This window comes from Scyliorhinus torazame, chromosome 4 (assembly GCF_047496885.1).
Source record: "Scyliorhinus torazame isolate Kashiwa2021f chromosome 4, sScyTor2.1, whole genome shotgun sequence".
Taxonomy (NCBI): Eukaryota; Metazoa; Chordata; class Chondrichthyes; order Carcharhiniformes; family Scyliorhinidae; genus Scyliorhinus; species Scyliorhinus torazame.
Window position 1 is genome coordinate 264,323,238 of NC_092710.1, and position 21,707 is coordinate 264,344,944.

The window sequence follows — 21,707 nt, forward strand, 5'->3', positions numbered from 1 at the left end:
CATGGGTAAGGCAGAGGCACAGTAGAGGAGGGCACAGGGTGTACAGTATGAGTATGGAGAGAAGGCGAGTCGGCTACTGGCCCACCAATTGAGGAAGAGGGGAGCAGCGAGGGAGATAGGTGGGGTGAGAGATGAGGAGGGAGAGATGGAACAGGGAGCAGAGAGAGTGAACGGGGTGTTTCAGGCATTCTGTGAGAGGTTATATAAGGCTCAGCCCCCGGAAGGGAAGGAGGGAATGATGTGTTTCCTGGATCAGCTGGAATTCCCGAAGATGGAGGAGCAGGAGAAAAGGGGACTGGGAGCACAGATTGAGATGGAGGAGGTGGTAAAAGGGATTGGGAGCATGCAGGCGGGGAAGGCCCCTGGACCGGACGGATTCCCAGTGGAATTTTATCGGAAATATATGGACCTACTGGCCCCGCTTTTGACGAGAACCTTTAATGAGGCCAGGGAAAGGGGGCAGTTGCCCCCGACTATGTCGGAGGCGACGATATCGCTCTTTTTGAAGAAGGAAAAAGACCCGCTGCAGTGTGGGTCCTACAGGCCCATTTCCCTTTTAAATGTAGATGCTAAGCTCCTGGCCAAGGTGATGGCGACGAGGATAGAGGACTGTGTCCCGGGGGTGGTCCACGAGGGTCAAACTGGGTTTGTTAAGGGGAGACAGCTGAACACGAACATACGGAGGTTGCTAGGGGTAATGATGATGCCCCCACCAGAGGGGGAGGCGGAGATAGTGGTGGCGATGGACGCCGAGAAAGCATTCGACAGAGTGGAGTGGGAGGTGCTGAGGAGATTTGGTTTTGGAGAAGGGTTTATTGGATGGGTACAGCTGCTGTATAGGGCCCCGGTGGCGAGTGTGGTCACAAACAGGCAGAGGTCTGACTACTTCCGTCTTCATAGAGGGACGAGGCAGGGGTGTCCCCTGTCTCCGTTACTGTTTGCATTGGCGATTGAGCCCCTGGCCATAGCACTGAGGGGCTCCAGGAAGTGGAGGGGAGTACTCAGGGGAGGAGAAGAACACCGGGTATCTTAGTATGCAGATGATTTATTGCTGTATGTTGCGGACCCAGTGGAGGGGATGCCTGAGATAATGCAGACACTCAGGGAGTTTGGGGAATTTTCGGGGTATAAATTGAATATGGGGAAGAGTGAGTTGTTTGTGGTGCATCCGGGGGGAGCAGAGCAGGGGAATAGATGATTTACCGCTGAGGAAGGTAACAAGAGATTTCCGGTACTTAGGGATTCAGATAGCCAGGAGTTGGGGAACCTTACATAGGCTCAATTTAACAAGATTGGTGGAACAGATGGAGGAGGACTTTAAGAGATGGGACATGGTGCCCCTGTCACTGGTGGGTAGGGTGCAGGCGGTCAAAATGGTAGTCCTCCCGAGATTCCTTTTTGTGTTTCAGTGCCTTCCGGTGATGGTCACGAAGGCTTTTTTCAAGAAAATTGAGAAAAGTCTCATGAGTTTTGTGTGGGCCGGGAAGACCCCGAGAGTGAGGAGGGGTTCTTGCAGCGTAGCAGGGATAGGGGGGAGCTGGCACTACCGAGCCTAAGTGAATACTACTGGGCCGCCAATATCTCAATGGTGTGTAAGTGGATGGGAGAAGGGGAGGGAGCGGCGTGGAAGAGATTGGAGATGGCGTCCTGCAAAGGAACCAGCCTACAAGAACTGGTGACGGCGCCGTTGCCGTTCTCCCCGAAGAAATACACCACAAGTCCAGTGGCAACGCTAAAAATTTGGGGGCAGTGGAGACGACATAGGGGAAGGACGGGAGCCTAGGTACGGTCCCCGATAAGAAATAATCATAGGTTTGTCCCGGGGAGAATAGATGGGGGATTTGGAGCATGGCAGAGAGCTGGGGTTGTGCAACTGAGAGATCTGTTCGTAGACGGGACGTTTGCGAGTCTGATAGCGCTGACGGAAAAATATGGGTTGCCCCAAGGGAATGCATTTCGGTACATGCAACTGAGGGCTTTTGCGAGGCAACAGGTGAGGGAATTCCCGCAGCTCCCGACGCAGGAGATTCAAGATAGAGTGATCTCAGGGACATGGGTGGGGGATGGTAGGGTGTCGGATATATACAGGGAAATGAGGGACGAGGGGGAGATCATGGTGGATGAGCTGAAGGGGAAATGGGAAGAAGAGCTGGGGGAAGAGATTGAGGAGGGGCTGTGGGCTGATGCCCTACGTAGGGTAAACTCGTCGTCCTCATGCGCCAGGCTAAGCCTGATACAATTCAAGGTTTTGCACAGGGTGCATATGACTGGAGCAAGGCTCAGTACATTTTTCGGGGTAGAGGATAGGTGTGGGAGATGCTCGAGAAGCCCAGCAAACCACACCCACATGTTTTGGTCATGCCCGGCACTGCAGGGGTTCTGGGTGGGGGTGGCAAAGGTGCTTTCGAAGGTGGTGGGGGTCCGGGTCGAGCCAGGCTGGGGGTTGGCTATATTCGGGGTTGCAGAAGAGCCGGGAGTGCAGGAGGCGAGAGAGGCTGATGTGGAAGGAAGCCAAACCCCGGGCGTGGAGACCTGGATAAATGACATGGCAGGGTTTATAAAACTAGAACGGATAAAGTTCGCACTAAGGGGTTCGGCTCAAGGGTTCACCAGGCGGTGGCAACCGTTCATTGACTACCCCGCAGAACGATAAAGGAAATGGGAAGGTAACAGCAGCAACCCAGGGGGGAGGGGGGTGGGGGGTGGGGGGAGGGCTCGGGTGGGTCCTCAGGGGTGTTTTTGTATAGATATTTGTACTTGGTTATGTATATTGGATTGTTTGATTTTATTTCTGGAGAGTTATTATTTTTGTTATGGCAGTTGCCATTTAGTTTATATATTATTTATTTATTTGTTAAAACGGTCACTGTTATTTATATTGTTTTATTGTTGTAAAAAGGGAAAACCTTTGTATTGTTTTGTTTGGCCGAAAAACTTGAATAAAATATATATTTTTTAAAAAGACCATTTTATGGAATCGCCAGCATTTTTACGACAACAGGGCCCCCCCCTCCCCCCACTCCCTCCCCCTGCCCCCCCGCCCAGGTCTCTCGCTCCCCCCTCCCCCGCCCACCTGCTTTCCTTGCGAGAAGATTCGAGTACAGGAGCACGGATATCTTGCTGCAATTATACAGGGCCTTGGTGAGGTCACACCTGGAGTATTGTGTGCAGTTTTGGTCTCCTTATCTGAGGAAGGATGTTCTTGCTATTGAGGGAGTGCATTGAAAGTTTACCAACTGATTTCTGGGATAGCAGGACGGACGTATAAGGAGAGATTGAGTCGGCGACAATTGTATTCGCTGGAGTTCTGAAGAATTAGGGGGTCTCAACAAAATCTATAAAATTCTAACAGGACTCGACAAGGTAGATGCAAGAAGGATGTTCCCGAGGGTGGGAGTGCCGAGAACGAAGGGTCACAGTCTGGGCTTATGGGGTAGACCATTTAGGTCAGAAATGAGAAGAAATGTCTTCACCCAGAGAGTGGTGAGCCTGTGCAATTCGATGGGATTGAAGGATATGGGGGGGAAGATGGGATTAGGCCATTGAGTTGGATGAAGAGCCAGGATCATAATGAATGGTGGAGCAGGCTCGAAAGGCTCCTATTTTCTTGATTTCTGTGTTTACCACAAAGTGCATTGGAAAGCCCAAATATATATGGCTTCCAACGCAATTCCTCCAAATTTACAGCATGTGCAGCTCCAAGGAAGTTATCGGTCCTTGTAGTGTAAGTTCTTTCTTTCCTTTGTATTAACAAGAATCACTCTGATGGTCAGGTACCACGGAGTCTAGTTCTGTGCTGGAGCCTCATTGGAAACCTGTACCACTTTCCTAGCATAAGGTTCATTAGACTGGCTTTCAGGTCAGATTTCTGAACCACATGAGACAGCTTATTTGGCGCTACCAGGGAAAGTTCAGGTGGAGATGCAATGGGAGCAGCCCACAGTGCTCACTTAAGAAGGACAGAGGATTAAGGAGAGTGATGTGCAGCCTTTTAGGCCTTAAAGAGTGGTGAGGATAAGGTTGGAAGCCGAATGGGCAGAAGGTGTTCGTTAAGTGGCCTTTCCTCTCCAAAAGGTGCAATGAGGGCTTTCCCTCACTGTTCCAGGGACCTACACACCAGTAGCACTGGATGCAGCATAATCAGTACCCAGGATTTTGCTCCCACCTATCTGCCAGTATTTATCAGTGGCGGGTCGGAAATGGGCAGCTGGTGGCCTGGTGGAGAGAAGAAAAAGAACGTTCAGCTGGGAGACAGGACACGGTAGAAGGCTTCCCCTTCTCCCAGGGTATGCCATCCAATTTTGGGCAGGGCAGTGGATAAAAAGCCAGCGAAAACCAGACCTGACCTTCTTGACTTCAGAATAATATGTGTGGCCAATAACTGCAGTTGCCACCACTGCCAAAAGTGGAACTGATGACAAATCGCTGGCACAATACTAGCTTAGCATTGAATAAGTTCTGCAAATTATTGTGTATAATTGAGCTTTTGGCATGAACAATCTCCAAGGCTACCACACTCCACAGTAATAGCAGGAAAGTTAGAAGGCCATTTCCCGCCCCCCCACCCCCCATCCCCAAAGTGTATCTTGTACTCATTTTAAATTAAAAGCACTGTTTGTTTTTTAAGGTTCATGTACTTTAATGGGGATTTAAAAAAAAGAACTTTCTGGCACAATGCCACCTCTCCAACTCCAAACAGCAGTCTCATTATAAAAATTATAAATTATATTGGTGCTCCAATCTGCCATGAATTAATTTAAACTTCCTCTCTAATTCTTTAACGTGGCTGCAATAAAACCAGTCTTTCAGAGTGGAGAGAAGAAGAAGTCACCAGCACAAGCATGACCATTTGACTGACAAGGCGAAGGGCACGGTCTTCTGGAAAAATTTCCAAGTGTTGTAGTGAGGAGCAGGAATTGCCGCGAGTTTCCTGGCACTCGGCCAGGCGAAACCGACAACGCAATTCAACGTTAATTGGTCCACTTAAGGAGACCTCATGGGCTTCTCGCCGCAAATATCGCCTCACCGATTCGCCTGGACCACGCTCGCCTGCTTCCCCCCCAGCTAACGACGTTGAGCAACACTCAAGCTGCACTTGCTCAGTCAACCCCAGCCAGCTCGTAATAATGGAGCCAAAAGACCGCCCCAAGGTTCCGGTGCTCTAACCTAGGGAGGCTCCTGGACTCGGTGGAGACCAGGCGGCATGTCCTGTTCCCCAAGGGTCCCTGAAGGTGAGCCACAAGGCAGCCAGTGCTGCCTGGGATGAGGTGGCGGCAGCCTTTAGTTCCAACAGCATGACCAGGAGGACTTGCTAGGAATTCAGGAAGGTCAACGACCTACATCGGGCAGCATTAGTGAGTAAACACCAATAAAGCACCCCCCCCCCCCTCCCCACTCAACACACAGGGGAGCATCCACCCCCAACTCTCCATGTGACCCCTGACCTTTACGACGCACCCCCGGGTGAGGGGCTGGCTTTGGGCGATAGGAGTTCTCCACTGCAATCATGCCTGATGACGCCTATCCGGAGGCCACAGACCAATGCAGAGACCCACTCCTCCGATGCCCATGGCGTGTCCAAGGTCATGATCGCGCGGTGCATTGGCAGCCTGAAATTGGTTCAGCGGTCTGGACCGCTCTGGAGGTATAGCGCTGGAAGGGTTTCCCACATCGTGCTGGCCTGCTGCGTCCTCCAAAACATCGTGCAGCAGAAGAGTGACCTGCTGGAGGATGAGGATGAATGCCAGGCCTTGTCCGACAAGGAGGATGTGGGGAATGGCCAGGATGGGCAGGGCATGCAGCTCAGGCAGGCACACGAGATGCTCTAATCACCTCCAGGTTCACTGACTAGGAGACTGGCCGATGGCAGCACAAACATCCCGTCCCACCCCCATACCCACCAGCCGACCACCCCCTCCCATGGCCACCCCCCCCCCCCCCCGTCCCCCCCGCCCCCTACCTGCCTCACTACGGTGTGCGGCCCCTGGGTTGGCAGTAACAGCAAGTCTGGTCCATGGGATGGAGGATGATGACAACTCACTTTGTGATGAGCTCTGCTGCTCCTCATTGCTGACAATGTCTGACTCCTGCTGAGTGGAGCACTTTCCACCATCCACCTGGGTGATCCCTGCACGCGAGCTGGTCATTCCATCACACATGGTTCCATCGAACACTTGAGGTGGCGGAGGTGGGGACAGGATGCGGTGATTGGGGGAAGGATGTTGGGTCCTGGGGGCGGTGTGCGGTGGGGCCCTGACCCGTGCCCACCTCCAGTGGCCGCACATCCACACCCTCGCCACCCCGGCGCCCCCTCTGCAGCCAGCCTAGCACATCCTTGACAGACCACCGGGACAGGTTGTATCGGTTGTGTGCAGGTTTCTCTTGTGAACAGGTGGACATGTATCTACTGGTTTGTTCCCCAATCCGTAACATTATCCAACATGCTGCACCCATGCCAACTTAACTGGTATCTAACTTTCTGGCCTTATGGGCCTTAACTCGAGGTGGTTCCCCACGTTGTACATCAGGGGTGGAGGTGACTGGCTGCGATTCCCACCCTGTGACCTGGGTCCCATTTGGCGGCCGTCCTCCGGAGCGACCAGGCCTGGACGGGTCCGCCAGTCTATCCGGATGTCCCAGGTGGCGCGGTGCTACCTTGTTCTACCCACTGCCCATTAGATGCACCAGTGACAGGTTCCAGAGGTGATGTGTTGTTTCAGCACCTCCCCTGCAAGTTCACCAGCACAGGCCGCATCACACGCTCCTCTCTTGGAGTGCCCGATTGCCCTCAGGCTACTCCTTGGGATAGGGTTGCGGCCGGAGCGAGCTTCAGGGGCTTCCCCGCGATCTGGCGCTGCCAGTGCTGGAGACTCACTCCTATCCCGACCAGGGTCTGAATGCTCATGGTCATGGAGCACAGTGATCGGGCCACCTCCCTCTGGGACTATGCCACGTCACTCAGTGACCGTGACAATACCCCCTGTGACCGGTTCAAGTCAGCCAGCTCCAGGCCAATGCCCTTGGCGCCTGCAGCCATAACCCGTTGTGACTGGGCCAAGCTCTGGAGCACCGCTGCAATGTCCAGGTGGCCCTGGTACATAGCTGCCTGTGACAGGGCAGCCCTGTCCTGAGCCTCGGCCACCATCCACACACTGTGCTCCAGGCCTTGAACATAATGACACAGGGCCGATACCTCCGCCCCCAAGGCCTCCAATGCAGACGCCACCCTGCGGTGTTGGTCTGGGTGGCACGTATGGTTGGCCCGCCTCCTGCCCCTGCAGGCAGTGGTTCCTCCAACTGCACCTGCAGGCGCTGGATGGTTACTGACACCCCCTCATGTAGTCCCTGGCTCTGTGTCTGCATCTCCAGCATCGATGGGACCGCCGCTTCCCATGGCCTGACACCTTCTGGATGGCAGCTAGTCCCTGGTTCAGAAAGTCCTCCCTCCGTGCACCCCCCCCCCCCCCCCCCCTCCCTCCGGGGATCCCTACCTGCACCTGATGTACCACTGCATATGTATGGTGCGCAGAAGCTACCACAGGAGCCTCTGTAGTAAAGTGCCCAACTGAGGTGAGCATCTCTGGGATGATGGAGGGTGTGGGAGACAGCTATATATGCAACACTGGTGCTGGGGGTGAGGCCCAGGCGGCAGGTGGCAGCCTCCTTTCCACCCGGGGAACAGGGTGCCCCATCTCTCTTCCATGGCGCCTCCCAGGGTCTTGAGGTCCGCATCTGCGAACCACGATGCTGCTGTACGGGCTGCCATCTGGTGGGCTGGAATGGTGTGCGTGTGGGGAGTGGAGTGCTTATCTGTGGCTTCAGCTTGTCAGCCTCTCAAGTGCCAATCCTGACCCCTGCGAATTGGATACCGTTTTTCTTTGGAATTGCTCTAGTCCCATGTGGCGCTGGTGCTAGCCCATTAATGGAGCCTGAATTGCTCCGGAGCGGTGCCGTCTCTGGGGTCGGAGAACACCACCGATTCAGCCCTGGCATCAGTACCTGAGACGGAGAATCTAGCCCTAGATTGGGTGAATCCAGGTCTGAATCTCAACCAAAAAGCCGACTCTAAACATCCCCCAAAATGACACTTTGTCATCTTTTGGGTCAATCATGTCCCATAAGTATTCTTATTTCCTGACTGTAGAACTTAGAATATTTATGTAAATATGCTTGCTGCCAAAGCAACTTTGGTTCCTTGAGTGAGCTATAACCCACACCACCACCAACTGAACTGTTTAAAAAAAACGTCTTGACACTTTGCACACAAAGAAATTCTGACAGATGTATACTTACACTGATATGTAGAGGCTGATTCCGGGATCTAATTCTGCTGATTTTTGGGAGCAATGTCAATTAGTTTCCCTTCATTTCATTTCTTCTGTGAATACTTTCAACAGAATCGACTTACAGTGATTGCAAGTAGAAAAACAGTAGCGGGGAGGGGGGTTTGCAGGTTGCTGAGAAAGGGATCCAGTGTTGGTATATGGTTACGGTGTGACTATCACTAAAAGGATAGTAGTGACAGGACTCTAATGTCAGGGAATCATTAAAACATTGTTAAAAAGAAAACTCTTAAAATGCCCAATGCAAAGATTTTTAAATAACAAAGAATTTTGGAGGTAAAAGAGCGCAAAGAAACAATATTCTAAAGAAATTATCAAAACTGAGGTCGGATACCTGTTAATGCTGCTATTCCTTTACCAGGAATGTATTGCTCTGCTAATTAATGTGGTGTGGTGTCTGACGCCTGCTGTTTGATTCACCGGTATTTCCCTGAGCCCACCCAGGAGGGAAGATTCTCATTCATTCACATTGACTTTTAGAGAAGATTATGTGAAGATTTGCCTTGGAACTGTCATCCATTCATTACATTTTAACCTCACAAGTTTAGTCCTTCAGTGTATTTGGAGTAAAGACTTTAGAGATTGAATTTAATGACATTCACTGGTCTTTAATTCTGGAAGGCGTTTCTCTACATTTATATTCATCCAAGAAATAAAACATAATTAATATCTTTATTATGTTAATAAAGTTGATGTCAGAAATCCAGATGAAATTAGTGATATAACATCCAGTTTTTCCATATTACTTGCGATTTTTAGTTAAATTTAAGGCAACACTTCAGAGTAAGTTTACAACGAGGCTGTTTTTACAACTGACCACCAAATTTTCTTTCATTCCTCTTTAAAATGATCATGGACTGCCTGGAACGAAAATTATCCCTTTTCGTTTGGTATGCTAATTGAAATGTATACTGTTCATGGACTACTGAGTTAATTGCCTTCATTGTTTATCAAATGTTACAAGAGATAAATTCATTAAGTCTTCAGAAAAGAGGATAAAAGCTAGATATCGCTATCCAGCTCAGTGGAATTGTGAGCATTGCAGTTCACAGTCCCTGAGATGTAGTCCAGTTAATGTCCCCTGTGTTTATACTCCCACCTCAGCGAGAATCATTGTTTACTTTTACATGCTGACTTGCCCAAACTTATCCAAGTGCTCTCCCTGTCACCCACACAGCCAATTCATTTTCACTTCAATTCAGTTTGTGATGGCTGTTTTATTTTTCGACTTAGATTCCACTTTAAATTTAGAAGTAACAAGATGGTCCTTTGGTTCCTTTTGAAAAGCAGCTCAGAGGATGGAGCACACATTTGTTTCTCCAGTACAGCCTGGTGATCGAACTGACTGAACTGCAGTCGTGCCTTTGTTTTGCAACGTGCAGTTGTACCCAGGGAAATGCTGAGCGGTGTTTTACCACGTTAGTGTTATGTCAAATACAAGTTATGTATCGGCTGCAGTGTAGGTGGCCGAGATTGTGCACGGGGCTGGTCGTGTGTCGGTCATTGTGCATGGAGCAGTGGTGTTGTATTATGGCATCATTTTAAAGGTAATGCAATGCCTCTGTGAATGCGCACGTCATCGGCTGACAGCATAAAGTTGCAAGCAGGTTGCTCTGATACTGTGCAATTATAGACTGTGGTGATATGCATCACTGTATATACACAAGGGGTTAATGTAAATAGACTACAACTAAGTAACCACTAGAGGGAGCACCAGAAATGTCATGACATGCAGACATACAACCAATGCGTCATTGCAACAGGACACAACCAATGGGTAATCAGGACACCCAGAGGTGGCATTATCACAAGGGGGCACTTCACAACACATATAAAAGGACAGGGCACACATGCTCTGCCTCTTTCCACAGACAGACATCTAGAGAGTACATCAGGGTTGATCAACAGCATCACACCCAGCACGTGGCTTAGAGCAGACTGGTAAAGATAGACTGAGTTACTACAGTTAGATTAGCAGAGAGTCAAACTCATTTAAGAACTGTGTTAATAGTTCAATAAACACGTTGAACTCATTTCATAGACTGGAGTTTCCTTTGTCAAAGCATACATCAAGGAAGCAGCTTATGCTACACGAAGCAGCAAAACACAACATAAACCATTGGGAGCCAGTGAAAAACAAGTCTCCAAAAGGATCCATTCTGCAAGCGTCAATTACAAAAGGCACATAGCAGAGAGATAAAAATAACTTCTGTGCAGCTATATTTTACTTTGTGTCTGAAGTCCAATGAAGAAGATGTATGGTCTGATTACCAGACAGTGGTAGGGAGTATTCTTCTATTTCTGCCACTGCTCAGAACCTAGTTCTTTCCCTTAAATGTACTTTTTCCCCTCCCCGCCCAATAAAATTGTTTGCTAAGGGCTGTTAAAAGATACTTGTGCAGTAGAAGGGATAAGTTACAAAGACTAATTCATTACTACGATTCATAAGCTGAAGGAAGGGAAAGAGGACAAAGTTGCAACTAGACTAGATTTTGCTATCCCAGGGCAACTACCTGCATCTACCATTCCTTCGACTTGCTCCTTCATTCTTTAGCTCAAAAAATGTTTGCCTACAAAATTTATGGAAGTTTGAGCTAATAAAGGCAGGTTGAGGGGAGAAAGGCATCTGGAATCTGAGTGACAAGGGCAACCAACAGGATATCTATTCAACCAATCGAGTTGAGGGATTGATAAATAAACAGAGCAAGGCTGGAGGGGGAGGGGAAATTGAAAGTTGAGAGACTCAATTATAAATCAGGTCCAGAAAGAGAAATAATGAGAAAGGAAGATTGGATTAAGAGAAAACAAAAGTCAGAAAGGAAAAGTAAGCAAAACAAATATATTTTAAACTCAATGGGTGGAATTTTTCCATATCTTTTCAAAGTGTCTGCTCGGGCGAGAAGACCGGGGAGAATCCACCCAATGCCTGCAGCGGGAAAACTCACTGTATGACTCAGCCTGTCACTCAGCCGGTTTAACAATGTTTTTCCCCACGTGATTCACACCACGCTCTTGGTGGCTTGCCTCTTATTCGCTCGCCGTAGGAAAACTCAATCTCTGTAATCATTGTGGCGCTCCTTTTAAACTCCCCCCCGCCCACTCCCCAGCTCTCCTCCGCACTTGTTCCGGGGGCAGGGTGACTGCCAGGGAGACAGCACCATGTTACACGGAGGGAGCCCTCACCAAACCTCTGGATGGTGTTGAGCAGAGGCGTGACATCCTTGGCCCTCCATCGGTCAAACGTCCAGCAAGCCAGGCCACCAACCCCGCCTGGAAAGCTGTGGCCGCGACAGGGAGTACCAACTCTCTCCAGAAGAGGATGGGGCTACAGTGCCAAAAGAAGATGAATGACCTTCTTTGTGCAGCTAGGATAAATCTGCCTCCTCATGTCTCCCACTGCACCCCTTCACACCTCCATGGTGATCTCGCTCCCAGCCACCTCATGGGTTCCTAGCACTTTTCATGGTGCCCTCCCCTCCCCATAAGACCATTAGCCACAGGGACAGAAGTAGGCCACTCGGCCCAGCGAGTCTGTTCTGCCATTTAATGAGATCATAGATGATCTGAGATAATCCTCAACTCTACTTTCCCACTTTATCCCCATAACCCTTGATTCCCCTTACTGATTAAAAATCTGCCTATCTCAGCCTTGAATATACTTAACGACCCGGCCTCTACAACTCTTTGAGATATAGAATTCCACAGATTCACTACCCTCTGAGACAAGAAATTCCTCTTCTTTTCTGACTTAAATGGGCTACCCCTTACTCTGAGATTATGCCCTTTGTTTCCTTCACTCCCACTCCCAAAGTTCCACCCGGAGAAGCGCGTCCTAAGTGTTGCCACCAAGACTGAACAGTGTGCGATTTGCATTCCCGTTGGGTGTGGTATTCGGTAAGGGAGTTAGGACATGCAAATGGGCCAGCACTCTGCTTGACGTGAAATCAGAACAATTCCCCGCCCAGGGGGTGTTTTAACCGCTGGGGCCAGAGATTGCGCGAAAGAGCATGGCAGCTAGAGCTGTTTTTAAGCACTCCACTTACCACACACTCACTACAACCACGAAGATAGCACACAGAAAACCTGCCCCCAGAGGCCGGGGGTCCGAGGTGGACCTACAGCTCAATGCAATGAGGAACGGGGGGACACCTGCTTCCGCAGGGTGGGTCGCAGATTCAGGCCTGGCCTCCTAAACAACACCTGGGAGGTGGTGGCAGAGGCAGTCAGCAAAATCAGCCTCACCAGGAGGAAACAGCTGGGTCCGGAGAGGTGGGGGTCACTGGTGAGGCTTCTGTGCTGTGAGGGTCATACAACCAAGGAGGGCTCCAAAAGGCTATGTTTGGGTAGGCTCTGCTGATCTCTTGCTTCCTCTGCAGTGAGGCAACACTTCTGAGGAGCACCAACACCTGGTGGGCTCCTGATTGAGTCTGGCCACGCCCATACCCTTGATGATACACCCACCGCTGGGCTTGCAACCTCAATGTTTGGCTGGGGATGGAGGAACCCCGGCCAGGTGCGGGAACCCTGGCTGGGGGTGTGGGGTGCTCAGCAAGGGTGGGCGGGAGGTGCTGGGGGGCTAACCAGGGGGCAACCACTCGCAGCACCACCATGCCAACACTAGGATTGTGTGTTCCCATTTCAGGGGCGACCCTTGTCCCTGCCGTCTGCGCCACCGACCACCCATAATTCCCATTGACTGTCAAGGCCTCTGGCTTTGCGGCTGAAGGCTCTTGCTAATGGGGAATTGGCAATCGTGGGGCTGGATTCTCCGTCCCGCCGCGCCACATTTCTGTTCCACCTAGCCGGCGGGATGCTCCATTACGCCGGCCGGTCAATGGGGTTTCCCATTGTGGGGCGGCCCCATGCCATCGGGAAACCCCCAGGCTGCCGAGAAAACGGAGCATCCCGTTGGCGGAGAATCCAGCCCATGGCTACATGAGCACTTCATACAACCCAAGTGGATTCCCCTGGGTAGGCGTGTCATGGAGCATGTGAGAGTCATTGCTGGCATCCCAATCACACCTTGATGCATGGACACTGTGCCTGAAAACTGCGGGAGGCAATACCACACATGCAGCAGCCAATATCCGAACACCCAGGAGATGGGACACGTCCATGGTGGAGGGTGAGTGAGTGCCACGGGGAGGAGGGAAGCCTGGAGAGATGGACCAAGGGTTTGTAAGTTGGCCCGTTTTGAGGAAGAAAGTGACAGAGGAATCATACAGGTTGTGCACAAGGGTGTTTATTGTGTGTAACAATTCCACTCTCCAAATGGTGTGCATCAGCAGCTGTGTGGTGCTCTCCAGATTGTTCCCCAGAAGCCTGACCACTAACATTTCCCATCAATGTGCATGTATTTGCGCTGGTGGAAGGTGGGAATGACAGCCGTGACACCTCGATCATGCCTTCCTCGGAGCTCTCCTCAGGGATGTTCACCTGGGAGGCCGGAGAGGGTGCTGCCCTGGATGGGCCGGTGCCATCGGCAGAAGGACCAGTCAGTATGGCAATAACAACTCACGTTTGACAGGTTCTTTTGCTGGGGCCTAGTGGTTCCTCACCTCTGCAACATCTAACAGCCTCCGCCTAGGTGAATGCTCTGTCCTCGGCCACCCCAGTCATCTCCGAGGCACACTCCTCAAAGGAAATGAGGATTCTCAAGTCCGGCACCCCACCACCAGTTTGGCCCTCTCCCGATGGCTGTGGGAGAGCTTTTTGTGAGGAGACACAGAGAGGGCATTGTTAGCCACACACGTGGTTCACACTGATGGGAGTGGGTTGTGAGGGAAGGGTTTGGGGATTGAAGGGAGAGTGGGGGTGGAGGGGGGGATGAGGGTTGCATGGGGAGTTGGGGGGCTGGATGCTCATCTGGGGGAGGAAAGCTCTCAGGAAGGGGGCGGGGGGGGGGCTTTGGGTCTACTCACTCGCCCGGTGTAGATCGTTGACCTTTTTCCGGCACTGGAAGCCAGTCCTCCTCATCACAATCCGGGCGCTCACAACTGCCGCCACCTCGACCCAGGCAGCACTGGCTGCCCTGTGAGTAACCCCTGGGACCCTCGGGGGACAAGGACATCCCCGCTGGCCTCCGCTGCGTCTAGTAGCCTGGCCAGGTCAGCATCCCCGAATCTTGGGGCCGGTCTGCCGGGCGCCATTGTTGCGAGCTGGCTGGGGTTGGTTGAGCAAGTGCACTTTAAGTGCTGCTTGACCTTGTTAGCGGGGGTTGGCGAGCACGGTCCCGGCGAATTGGCCTTCATTTGCGGCGAGAAGCCCATGGGGCCTCGTTCAGTGGACCAATTAACATTGAATAGCGTTGCCGGCCTCGCTGGACCGAGCACCGGGAAGCTCATGGCAATTCCCACTCGCTACCACTCTTACAAATCTTTCCACAGAATCGTGCCCAAAATTGGAATTGGTGTGAAGTGAACTTTGGAAGATTGGCCCAACAAAAGCTTTGCACCATTACCTTTATTATTTTTAAATGGTGAAAGGTCAGCTCTGTTAACATTAAAAAGTAATTGCAATTCAAATACTATAAATTAAACATGTGCAAGGCTATTCTACATAATAGTGAGTAACTGGAATTTTTTGCCTGAAGGGTGATCATAGAATTTACAGTGCCGAAGGAGGCCATTCAGCCCATCGAGCTGCACCGGGCCTTGGAAAGAGCACCCTACTTAAGCCCAGACGTCCACCCTTTTCTCGCAACCCAGTAACCCCACCTAACCCTTTGAGACACTAAGGGCAATTTAGCATGGCCAATCCACCTAACCTGCACATCTTTGGTCTGATAGAAGCAGATTCAATAGTTTCATTCAATTATTGAAGAAAGCAAAAAAAATACATATGGGAAAAGGGGAGGGGTTTAATTGGATAGGTCTACCAAAAAGCCAGCACAGGAACAACAACCACTTTTTCTGCTATATCATTCTACGACTCTAAGATGTAAAGACCTTGGGCAGGATTCTCTGTCGGCTGACGCTGGAATCGGGAAAAGCGATTGGGCGGAGAATCGATTTTGACGCCAAAATCGTGCTGAGCGCTGAGTTCACGCCAAATCGCAATTTTCTGGTGCCTCAACAGCGACGTCGATGCATTCCACTCCGCACGTACAGGAAACACCTTTGACATATCATTAGCTGGCCTGACCCGGTATTCTCCAGGGCCCCTGCAATTCTCTGGAGTGAATTCCCGACGGCGAGGTTCAGGAAACTGGCACTGTGACTGATGAGGCAGAGACAGGTGGTAGGACATGAGGCACGAGCATGGGCTGCTGGGCTTGACACTGGCCTGACTGGCTGTGGTGGGGGCGGAGCCCTGACAGGGAGAAGGGCCATGGGGCCGGGGTGACCCCCACAGGACTGGGGCTGTGTCCAGGCACGGACTGCCATCTTGCCTCACTGACCACTCACTTGGCCCCTGCTTCTGCAAAGTGAAATGAAATGAAAATGAAATGAAAATCGCTTATTGTCACAAGTAGGCTTCAACTGAAGTTACTGTGAAAAGCCCCTAGTCGCCACATTCCGGCGCCTGTCCGGGGAGGCTGGTACGGGAATTGAACCGTGCTGCTGGCCTGCCTTGGTCTGCTTTCAAAGCCAGCGATTTAGCCCTGTGCTAAACAGCCCCTACAGTTGCCACTGGGCACATGGGTGCACCGCTCCCGCAACCAATGGTGCTCTTCGTCCTAGTCTCCTATGACCTGGAGCTGCTCAGGGAGGAGGAAGCTGATGCAGCAGAGCATGTCGTAGAGGGACAGGAGAAGGTGTCTCAGGATGGAGAGCCAGCCGTCCAATAGGCCGAGGAGGAGGAAGTGCCAAGGAGGCGCCACTTGAGGCCTCGTGTGTACCGGCACGCCTTTCATTCAAGGACCTGATGGACCAGGCATGCCGTCAAAAAATCCAGCTGAGCAGGGGAACAGTGTGGCATATCTGCCAGATTTGACGCACCTGGCACTGCATGCGAAATGGGGGAGGACACCCGCTCCCAGTGGCCGTCAAGGCCACGAGGTCTTTCTAGGTGCCGAGTGGGGACCTGTCTGGGATCTCATGGAGCTCGGTGCACAGGTGCATGCGCACCTTTACAGGGGCCCTGTATGCCCAAGTGGATCAATACATCTTCAATGTGGACCGAGCCAACCAGGACGCCTGGGAAGTGTGTTTTGCCGCCATCGCCAACATGCCTAGGTCCTAGCGGTGATCGACAGGATGCATGTCACCTTACGAGCACCTGCAGGGGCGGCACGGTGGCACAGTGGTTAGCACTGCTGACTCACAGCGCCAGTGTCTCAGGTTCAATTCTGGCCTCGGGTGAGTGTCTGTGTATAGTTTGCACACTCTCCCCGTTTCTGCGTGGGTTTCCTCCGGGTGCTCCGGTTTCCTCCCACAGTCCAAAGATGTGCGGGTTAGGTGGATTGACCATGGTAAATTGCCCTTAGTGCCCAGGAGGTTATTGGGACAGAGCGGGGAAGTGGGCTTGAGTGGGGTGCTCTTTCAGAGGCTCAGTGCAGACTCAATGGCCAAATGGCTCTTTCTGCACTGAAGGAATTCTATGATTCACAAACTGAAAGGGCTTCCATTCAATGAACGTGCAGGTGGTATATGACCATAAGATGCGCATCATGCACGTTTGGGGCAGTGCGCACAACACCTTCATCCTGGCACACTCAACAATTCCCAGTTTGGCTCCTGGGTGACATAGGTTACCCACTGTGGTCATGTCCAGAAAGCCTTTGACAAGGTGCCACACAAAAGGTTGCTGCATAAGATAAAGATGCATGGCATTAAGGGGAAAGTAGAAGCATGGATAGAGGATTGGTTAATTAATAGAAAGCAAAGAGTGGGGATTAATGGGTGTTTCTCTGGTTGGCAATCAGTAGCTAGTGGTGTCCCTCAGGGATCAGTGTTGGGCACACAATTGTTCACAATTTACATAGATGATTTGGAGTTGGGGACCAAGGGCAATGTGTCCAAGTTTGCAGACGACACTAAGATGAGTGGTAAAGCAAAAAGTGCAGAGGATACTGGAAGTCTGCAGAGGGATTTGGATAGGCTAAGTGAATGGGCTAGGGTCTGGCAGCTGGAATACAATGTTGACAAATGTGAGGTTATCCATTTTGGTAGGAATAACAGCAAAAGGGATTATTATTTAAATGATAAAATATTAAAACATGCTGCAGTGCAGAGAGACCTGGGTGTGCTAGTGCATGGGTCACAAAAAGTTGGTTTACAGGTGCAACAGGTGATCAAGAAGGCAAATGGAATTTTGTCCTTCATTGATAGAGGGATGGAGTTTAAGACTAGGGAGGTTATGCTGCAATTGTATAAGATGTTAGTGAGGCCACACCTGGAGTATTGTGTTCAGTTTTGGTCTCCTTACTTGAGAAAGGATGTACTGGCACAGAAGGGTGTTCAGAGGTGATTCACTAGGTTAATCCCAGAGTTGAAGGGGTTGGATTACGAGGAGAGGTTAAGTAGACTGGGACTGTACTCATTGGAATTTAGGAGGATGAGGGGGATCTTATAGAAACATATAAGATTATGAAGGGAATAGATAGGATAGATGCGGGCAGGTTGTTTCCACTGGCGGGTGAAAGCAGAACTAGGAGGCATAGCCTCAAAATAAGGGGAAGTAAATTTAAGACTGAGTTTAGGAGGAACTTCTTCACCCAAAGGGTTGTGAATCTATGGAATTCCTTGCCCAGTGAAGTAGTAGAGGCTCCTTCATTAAATGTTTTTAAGACAAAGATCGATAGTTTTTTGAAGAATAAAGGGAATAAGGGTTATGGTGTTCGTGCCGTAAAGTGGAGCTGAGTCCACAAAAGATCAGCCATGATCTCATTGAATGGCGGAGCAGGCTCGAGGGGCCAGATGGCCTACTCCTGCTCCGAGTTCTTATGTTCTTATGGTTGATGACACCTGTCTGAAGGCCACAGACTGATGTGGCGACTCGCTACAACAACACCCATGCCACGACCAGGAGCGAGATCAAATGGTGCTTCGGCATCCTGAAGATGGGGCTCAGGTGCCTGGACAGCTCTGGAGGGGCCCTCCAGTATGATGCTGGAAGGGTCGTCCGCATCGTGGTGGCCTGCTGCATCCTTCACAACATCGCACAACAGAGAGGTGAAATGCTGGAGGAGGAGGAAGAAGGGCAGGCCTCGTCCGACGAGGAGGATGCAGGTGAGTGGAAGGATGGGTAGGACATGGTGCCCAGGCCAGGCATGGGAGGCCTCACGGTGTATGCGCCAGGGCCAATGCCTTTGGGATGCTCTGATCGCCTCCAGGTTCACCAACTGGGGGGGATTGGTCAGGGCCAGGGATACCGCAATTTCCCCCCCTCACCCCCCACTGGCCGACCACCCCTCTCCTGCAATCCCCTTCGTGATGTCTACCTGTCGTACCATGGGATCCAGGCCCTGGGTTGGCAGTAACAGCGGGTCCATGGGATGAAGGATGATGGCAACTGATGTGTTGGGTATGCCGGGTCTGCGAGGACTGCGTTTACTGTAGCAGAGAGAGAGACAGGCTTCCAACACTCGAAGAAATGCAACTCTATTTTATTAAACTGTTAACTATTGAACATGCTTGAACTGTGGGTTGACACGATGCTGAGTTGACTGGAGACCTGAGGCTAACCTGACCAGACCATCTTACTACCACATGGTGGATGTTCGAGTTGTTGCTCACAGGCCCTGACTGTCTCAGAGGCTGGATCCCAAGAGAGCGGGAAAACTAGTGCCCTCTGGCTTTATAGTGGTCGTGTACTGTCTAGTGATTGGCTGCTGTGTTCTGTGTGTTCACTGGTCATCCCTGTGTGTCAATCATTGCCTGTCTGTGCACCATCATATACCTGTGTGTATATTATGACAACAACCTGCTCTGCAATGAGCTTTGGTGCTCCACATCGTTGGACAACAACTGACTCCTGCCCATGGTAGCACTTTCCACTGTCCACCTGGGTGATCCCTGCATCCCATTACAGTCCCAGTAAAACCCTGGGGTGGCAGAGGTGGGGAGGGTGGGGAGTGGGACATCGGAACGGCTGAACTGTGGTCCCTGAACCAAGCCCACACCCAACATTCGCCTATACACCCCCCTCCCCCCACTGTCCCCCCACCGTGGCCAGCCCAGACCAGTCCACCCCCACACTCTTCTGACAGAGCACGGAAGCAGGTTGTAAGATTGTGAACAGGTATTTGATGTAACAATATACATTCAGATTCGTGCCCTAGCAGCTATCGCTAAACTGTGCCCTGCATTCGTGCCAACTTAATTAGTGTCTAATTCTATGGCCTTATGGGCCCTAACTCCACATCTTCATTGATCCCCAGACAGTACATGAGGAGTGGAGTCGGCTGCTGTGATCCCCGCCCTTCTGCAACCTGAATCCCAGTTGGCAGCCATCTCCTGGGGCCTGGATGGGCCTGGCTGCTGCTCGGGCATCCCAGAAGGATGATGCTGCCCTGTTCTACCCACTGAAGATGAGCCAGAGACAGGAGGGAGGAGTCCAAAGTGCTGCGGTGTTCCGGCACCTACACTGCAGGAATCACCAGCATGGGCCCCATCACCTCCTCCTCCCTCAGGGTCCCGGTGGCCCCCGGGCTACTCTGGGGGACAGGGGGCAGGTAGTGCTAGCCCCTGAGGCTCCCCGCCACTTGGCACTGCCAGTCTTGGAGGCCCGCTGCCATCTCGGCCAGGGTCTGCAGGCTCACAGCCATGGAACACAGGGAGTGGACCACAACCGCCTGGGACTGCGCCACATCACACTTCAACTGTGCCACCACCCTCTGGGTTTGTGCCACATCAGCCAGTGACTGCGCAATCTCCCTCTGGGACTGGGCCACCTCCCTCTGCATCTGTGCCACGTCGGCCAGCACCTGGGTAATGCCGCCGATATTCTCAGCCATGGAGTGCTGTGACTGGGCCATGCTGAGGAGCGCCGCTGCAATGTCCAGCTGGCTCTGGTGCATGGCTGCCTGTGAGAGAGAGCAGCCCTGTCCTGGGGCTCGGCCACTGCCTGCACAGAGTGCCTCAGGCCTTGGACATGCTGCTCCTTTGCATCAACCCTCGCCCCCAAGGCCTCCTCCAACTCGGGCACCTTCCCTGCGATGTTGGCATGGGTGGTACTCATGGTGCCACCTTCTGTACGGAGTTGGACTGCTCCACCTGCGTGTGCAGCTGCTGGATGCTCACCGACAACCCTGCTTGTAGTCCATGGCTCTGCGACTGCAGCTCCACAATCGATAGGACTGCCCATTCCAGAATCCCGACACCCATCTTGACGGCAGTTAGTTCCTGGGATCGGCCCGCCCTCTGACTGCCTGCCCCATCAGGGGTTCCTACCTCCATCTGATGTACCGGAGCATTTGTGTGGTGAGCAGCAGATGGTGTCCCAGAGCCTCTTCACTAAAGTGCCCAACCGAGGTGAAAGCTGCCATTTTATGGCTGGGATGGTGTGTATGGAGAGTGAAGTGTGTATTTCCGGCTGCAGCTTGCCAGCCACCTCAGTGTCTGTCGTGAATCCGGCGAAACCGACACGGCTTCTCATTGGAATCAATGGTGTTCCACATGCCGCCAGTAGCGGAATCGGTCAAGGTACGGCTGTTTTGCTGTCGTGGAAGTCCATGAATCCTGTCCCAGCATCAACATTTAGGGCGTAACTCTCCGATCGCCGACGCCAAAATTGCGTTTTGCGATCGGCCGGAGAATCCCCGTTTGCGTTGAAATCAGGGGTGCCGCCTCCCTTTTGAAGGGGTAATGAAGAAGGTAGATGAGGGCAGTGCTGTCGACGTTGTCGACATGGACTTTAGCAAGGCCTTTGACAAGGTACCACATGGTAGGTTGTTGTAAAATGTTAAATCTCACAGAATCCAGGGTGAGGTAGCCAATTGGATACAAAATTGGCTTGGCGAGCGAAGCCAAAGGGTGGTTGTGGAGGGTTGTTTTTCAAGCTGGAGGCCTGTTAACAGCGATGTACTTCAGGGACCAGTGCTGGGTCCATTGTTATTTGTTATATATATTAATGATTTGGTTGAGAATGTAGGAGGCATGGTTAGTAAGTTTGCAGATCACACCCAGATTGGTGGCATAGTGGAAAGTGAAGAAGGTTATATAAGATTGCAACAGGATCTTGACCAATTGATGGCCAATGAATGGCAGATGGAGTTTAATTTGGATAAATGTGAGGTGATGCATTTTGGTAGATCAAATCAGGGCACAACCTGCTCAGTTAATGGTAGAGAGTTGGGGAGAATTACAGAACAAAGTGATCTAGGAGGTACAGATTCATAGCTCCTTGAAGGTGGAGTTGCAGGTGGACAGGGTGGTGAGGAAGGCATTCAGCATGCTAGGTTTTATTGGTCAGAACATTGAA